At 38.5% G+C, this 6,741-nt stretch overlaps 1 protein-coding gene across 1 annotated transcript in view; it reads right to left on the minus strand.

Moving 5' to 3' along the window:
• Nucleotides 1-6,741, minus strand: part of XRCC6 (X-ray repair complementing defective repair in Chinese hamster cells 6) — a 19,875-nt gene that overhangs the window by 11,427 nt on the left and 1,707 nt on the right. The gene's annotated exons all lie outside the window — the stretch shown is intronic.

Raw genomic sequence — 6,741 nt, forward strand, 5'->3', positions numbered from 1 at the left:
GCTGCTGCATGACTCTAGCAGGTTAAAAGCAGATCAGGAGCAGGAAGAGGGCTCAGCAGGGCATCCTCCTCCTATAACAGGGAATTAACATTTACTGAATGATGTCATCTACTTTTTCTTCTGTAACAATCCTAGGAGGTACGTGTTAAAAACTGTTTTAAACATGAGTGAACTGAGGCTCCGTTGTTGGGTAACTTGCTCCAGGTTGTACAAATGAATTGGGCTTTAAACCCAGATCTTTCTGGTGCCAAAGGCCATGCTCTTCAGGTATTTATTCCTTCTCTCATTTAACACGTACTGAGCTCCCAGCACTATCCCTGACACACAAAGGATGCTTAAGCCATACCTACTTCTTGAATGAGAGGACCTATGTCAGGTACTGTGCTAGGTGGCAAGGTGGGAAGCAGACCCAACACACATATATAAGTATTACTTCCAGATTAATATTTGCATTTTGATCCTGGATATGTGATAACAGCACTTAGTAGCACAAATTTGTGTTTTATAAACAAAAAAAAGAGCCCTCAACCTTTTTTTCAGGCATAATGGATATAGAATAAAACTCAGTAACCAGAAGAACTATTGCCTATGAATAAACCAATATGAAAAACTAGTTACTTCCAAAATGGAAGAGGAAATTTCTTTTCTTCTTCTTCACAAAGTAGGGCAAAATACTCTGGCTTGAAATTTGTGCTCCAAAAATCATCTCATGGGTTGAATCAAAATAATATTTTAGTCATCCTTCTAGGTCCTGAGCTTATATAAAACCTCAGATTCTCTCCCACATTTTGCATAATTAAAAAGGATGATTCATTCCATTTTAATTTTCAATGTCAAATCCTTTTTGAGATTTAACAAGGGTGAGAGGACGAGGAAAGATAATGTTCTGCATTCTGTCCTTCAGGTTCAGAAAAACAGATGGGGTGTCACTCCAAAGCAAAGGAAAAAATTTTGTTTATTTAACAAAAAGAAATTCTCTCCCTAAAAAAAACAGGCCACAGGGTGGGCACAGTGGCTCATGCCTGTAATCCTAGCCCTTTGGGAGGCCAAGGCAGGTGGATCACTTGAGCCCAAGAATTCAAGGTTGCAGTGAGCTCTGAAGATACCACTGCACTCTAGCCTAGGCAACAGAGGGAGACCCTGTCTCAAAAAAAACAAAAAAGAAAGAAAGAAAGAAAAAAGGTCACAAAACAAGTCTCAATACATGTAAAGAGACTGAAATCATACAAAGTATGTTCTTTAACCACGATGGAACTATGTTCACACTTAGCTCTTCATCTCCCTAATCGACTACAAAGCATTTTCTGCTATTGTACCTGAGTAAGCAATTAAACTGTTAGACGCAGAGCAGTGTGTGCTGAGTGATCAAGGGCTGAAGTTTTTACTCACATTTGTTTCAAACACTGGCCCTGTTTAACTTTCTAGCTCTCAAGATATCACTCATCCAGACACCAAAGTTCCAAAAAGACTCTGTTTTAACAGCTTGGAAAGAAAGATGCACACATGAAAGTTATTTAACTGATTAACCTGGTCAATGTCTCCTCTCGCAGTTAACTCTTCAATAGCAGAAAATTCAGTAAGAAGGCATATCTACCTACCTGAGACCTCTTGGTGTCGCTAGGCAGAAGCAAACTGCCTGTATTTACATTAAATGTCCGGGTCTTGGTTTTCACTGGTTCGTTTGTTTCCCGATAGAGCCTTATTGGAGCAGGCTTGACGGCCTTCTGGACCAGATTATAGACGCCTAAAGTAAGTGCTATGTCTTTGTTGAGCTTAAGCTTTAACCTGAGGGAGGGAAAATGAAAAAGCATTGACTGAAAGACTGTACTTTCCTATGTAAAATTCCTTTGTGGCACCCAAGCTTCAATTTGTTTTATTCTCTCCAATAATCCTAAGCAAGCTCTTAGAATATAAATATAATGCATGTTAATAATATAACAGGATTTGCCATAATACCACCACAGAGTCTAAACCACAAATATTAGTTTCGGGATATATTAACTACTAAAAATAATGATACAGAATGTACTACAACCTGAGCATCCCTTATCTGAAATGCCTGGGACCAGAAGTGTTTTGGAGTTCTGATTTTTTTTGGATTTTGGACTATTTGCATTATACAGGACTTACCAGTTGAACATCCCTAATCTGAAAATTTGAAATTCAAAATGCTCCAATGAGCATTTCCTTTGAGCGTCATGTCAGCACTGAAAAAGTTTTGGATTTCTGAGCATTTTGGATTTCAACTTTTCAGATTAGGGAGGTGCAACCTGTATAATAAAAATAATGATAGTTTTTACTGAGCCCAGCACTATACCAATCAATTTATAGCCATTCTCTCATTTAATAGTCACAATAACCTTATAAGTACTGTATCAATTATCTGTTGTTTCTGCTTTTCTAGTATCCTTTCCTCCTCCTTTTAAGAATGAAACCCCAATTTTTCTTTAGGAACTAGCCTTCTCCAACTAGTTTTGGAAGAATGTTAATCGAGTTACCATGCCCTCCCTTGGCCAAGTAGTGGGCAATCTGACCTGGGAGAAGGCCATGGGACCTTCTCTCCTGGGAGTCTGGGTCTTGAGCAGTGACTAAGGAAGGACATGATGCGGAAGATACTTTCTGATAACGGCAATTCAAAGACACTGTCGTTAGTTTCTGCTCTCTACATTCCTGGAGCCACCCTGGTTTCTACTTGATTTGAATATGCTGAATTAGTCAAGGTCAGTTTCCGTTGGTTGCCACCCAAGACCCTTATTATTAACCTTTTACAGATAAAAATATTAAGGCTCAGAGATGTTATATAACTTGTCCAAGGACAGACAACTAACAAAAATTGGTATTCAAACTTAAGTACATCTGATTCAAAGTTCATGTATTATACTTTTCTATTATGACACATTGCTCCGGAGAGTGTATACCAACATCTTAAACAGCAATAGGACCTCCTGAAAATGTGTTCTGTAATGACTATGTGCAAAATATTTACAATATGTGATATTGTGGGGGGAAAAAAACATAAAATAATCCATGTTACACATTCTTTTCAAGCACATATAGAACATTCTCTAGGACAGACCATATGCTGGGCCACAAAACAAGTAATACATGTAAAAAGACTGAACTCATACAAAGTATATTCTTTAACCACAATGGAACTAAGTTAGAGGTTCACAAAAGAATGAACTTTGGGAAACGCTCAAATATTTGGAAATTAAAAAATACACTTCAAAATAACTCAGGGAGTCAAAGAAAAAAATCACAAGGAAAATTTAAAATTATTTTGAACTAAATGAAAATGAAAACACGATATATCAGAATGTACAGGATGCAGCTAAAACTGTGTTCACAGGGAAATTTACAGCTTTAAAACTTTTACCAAAAAAGAAAAAAAGTCTCAAATTAATAATCAAATCTTTGCTGTTTGTTGTAGAATGCTTAGCAATAAGTATTTAAAGAAGAGATCATGTTTAAACAAGTTTATATCTAGTTGAAAAGTTCACACAGTGGAAAGAACATTGGTTTTGGGCAGAGCCATAACTAGAAATTTTGATTCCTGGAGCGAGCACCTAATATACCTTCAGATCAACTTGGTAACACATGATGGGGCTTACAGATGAGCCTTAGTAACAGACTGGCATTACTAACAGCCTCAGCCGTTTGATGGGTGTTTGCTTCCCACTTTAGTTATTGTGGCTTACTCAACGTAAACTTGGTTGTCTAAAGGCTGCTTAAAGGAGAATTGATGATAAATGTTAACAATTTTAAAACTGCACAATCTTCAAAAGTAATTTTTAAAAACTGTTGTGTGCTGAGAGGCCGAGGCGGGCGGATTGTTTGAGCTCAGGAGTTCGAAACCAGCCTGAGCAAGAACGAGACTCCGTCTCTACTAAAAATAGAAAGAAATTAATCGGACAACTAAAAATATATAGAAAAAATTAGCCGGGCATGATGGCGCATGCCTGTAGTCCCAGCTACTTGGGAGGCTGAGGCAGAAGGATTGCTTGAGCCCAGGAGTTTGAGGTTGCTGTGAGCTAGGATGATGCCACGGCACTCTAGCCAGGGCAACAGAGCCAGACTCTGTCTCAAAAAAAAAAAAAAAAAAAAAAACTGTTCTTTTCTCTAAATCTCAGTGTCCTGGGACAAAGCATGGATCAATGTGGTCCACTCTGGCCTCAGGCTTCAAAGAACTTAGAACAGAGCCTGGCATATAATAACCATGCAATAAAACACTACTATTATTTGATTATAGTAAGAATAAGTTTAATAATTTTCTAGACCTTAGGCCTAAGGCACTGTTAGTTCTCAAACATCTCCAATTTATTATTATTTATATCAAGTATCCTATAACCACTCTTCCACAAAATAATAATAGCTAACATTTATAAATAAACCACGTGCCAAGCACAATACCTAGGTTATCTTTTAATACTCATAGCAATCCTATGGCGAGGTACCATTTTTGCTCCCATTTTACTGAGGCTCAGAGAAGCTCCAGGACTTGCCTCAGGTCACACAGCAGAGGGGCCAGGACTAGAATGAAAGCACTCTTGATTCTAGGACCTACATTTAAACCTCTATTTTATCATCCATACCATCCCCACCAAAATGTGTGGTAGATTTCCAAATTATAGCAGGAACAACATTCCATCATTTCAGAATGGCTGAAGAGGTTAACAAGGTACTTGTTTGAGGAAAGAAAAATAATTCCTAGGGGCAAAAAGAGAGCAATGACAAACTAAAACTGTAACAATGAGTGGTTCATGGTTTCCTGAAAATACTTGCATGGGTTTTCTAGTAGAATTGTCAATAAACTCTTGAAAACTGCTCCAAAATTACCAAGGGTCATGACCCCTGAACTGAAGAAACCGGTCTCAAATGAAAGTCTGATTGTCTTTAGGAAGAAACACTGAAGAGCCCGTAGGATTCTATGTCAAGGCTCTCGAAAAGAAGAGGCTCTAGCAATCTAGATCCTACTGGTCTCTGGTTTATAAGAAATCAGAGTAACACAATTCTAATAGCAATAATAACTAATATTTATGAGTTTTTGCTCCATACCAGGCTCTGTTTTGTAAGTGCTTTTCATTTACTGCTCACGTAAACTAATGAGGCAGGTACTATTGTTATTCCCAATCACAGAAGAGAAGAAAGCAAACAATGTATAATCTTGTGCCCCATAACAATATTTCGGTCAACAACAGACCACGTATAAGACAGTGGTCACATAAGATTATAATGGAGCTGAAAAATTCCCACCAGCTAGTGACATAATAGCCATCATAATACTGACGCATTACTCAAGCGTTTGTGGTGATGCTGGTATAAACAAACCTACTGTGCTGCCAGTCATATAAAAGTGTACAGTACTAGTAATGTCCTAGGCCGTCACACTCACTCACCACTCACTCACCCAGAACAACTTCCAGACCTGCAGGCTCCATTCATGGTTAGTGCCCTATTCAGGTGTACCTTTTTTTTTTTATCTCTTATACCATATTTTTATTGTACTTTTTCTATGTTTAGACATGTTTAAATATATGAATATTTACCATTGTGTTACAACTGCCTACAATATTCAGTATGGTACCATGTTGTGCAGGTTTGTAGCCTGGGAGCAACTGGCTATACCATATAGCCCAGGTGTATAGTAGGCTACACCTAGGTTTGTGTGAGCACACTCTATGCTGTCTGTACTATGAAACTGCCTAACAGTGAGTTTCTCAGAACGTATCCCCATTGTTAAGCAACACTTGACTGTATAAGTGAGCACAGCTGAGGATACTGTTAGACCACAATTGGTTATACCAAGGAAATGGAGGGCTGTGTTATTTTGGAGAAATACCAGCTCTTGCCAAAGAAAGAGAAGTCAATACCTTGTGCTATCCTGAAATAAAGCGAGTGTTTTAGAGGAACACAGACAGGCAGTAGCACAGTCCAGAGTTAAGTAGCCAAGGAGATCAAAGCAATGCATTGCTTATGATTTGTTAAGGGACTTGTGCACAGCTAGCCCAGGCTTAGTGCACACCTGTAGAGCACTCGCTTCCTGGACTCCTTGGCGCGAACCTTCCTCAACAGGTCTTCTAGCTTGCTCGATTCCTCAAAGTGAATCCCAAGGTCCTCATCCTCTGCAATGCTGATGATATCTCTGTAGAACAAGGATATGTCAAAGCCCCCATCTTTCTTCAGGTGCATCAAGTCAAGGAAGATACCTGGTACAAGGATAAACAAAAGTGAGGGCAAAAAAACAATTTTCAGCAACTGAGAAGTTTTTCCAGTTAAACTCAAATATGCCTTTAAAAGTTCCAAAAAAACTAGACTGATTATTAACATTTTCAGGACTTAGAAAAAATGGCTAAGGAAATAATCAACTGCTATAATGACTTCAGACAACTTATTCAAATAACCATCATTCGTGGTAACATTAAAGTCAAGACAACCTTGTTCTAGTAGAGTTTCTCGGACAGCTAATGGCATGGCCATTTGCAGTGTTAATGTTATACAGGTGTCTTCCACTTGCTTCACTTTATTTTTTTATTTTACTCTGGTGAAAAGCAAATGCTTGACATCAGCTATAAAGAAAGCAATAAAACAGGCCAGGCGTGGTGGCTCACGCCTGTAATCCTAGCACTCTGGGAGGCCGAGGCAGGAGGATTGTTTGAGCTCAGGAGTTCGAGACCAGCCTGAGCAAGAGCAAGACCCCTGTCTCTACTAAAAAAATAATAGAAAGAAATTATCTGGACAACT

This window comes from Propithecus coquereli, unplaced genomic scaffold, assembly GCF_000956105.1.
Source record: "Propithecus coquereli isolate 6110/MARCELLA unplaced genomic scaffold, Pcoq_1.0 Scaffold126, whole genome shotgun sequence".
Lineage (NCBI taxonomy): Eukaryota > Metazoa > Chordata > Mammalia > Primates > Indriidae > Propithecus > Propithecus coquereli.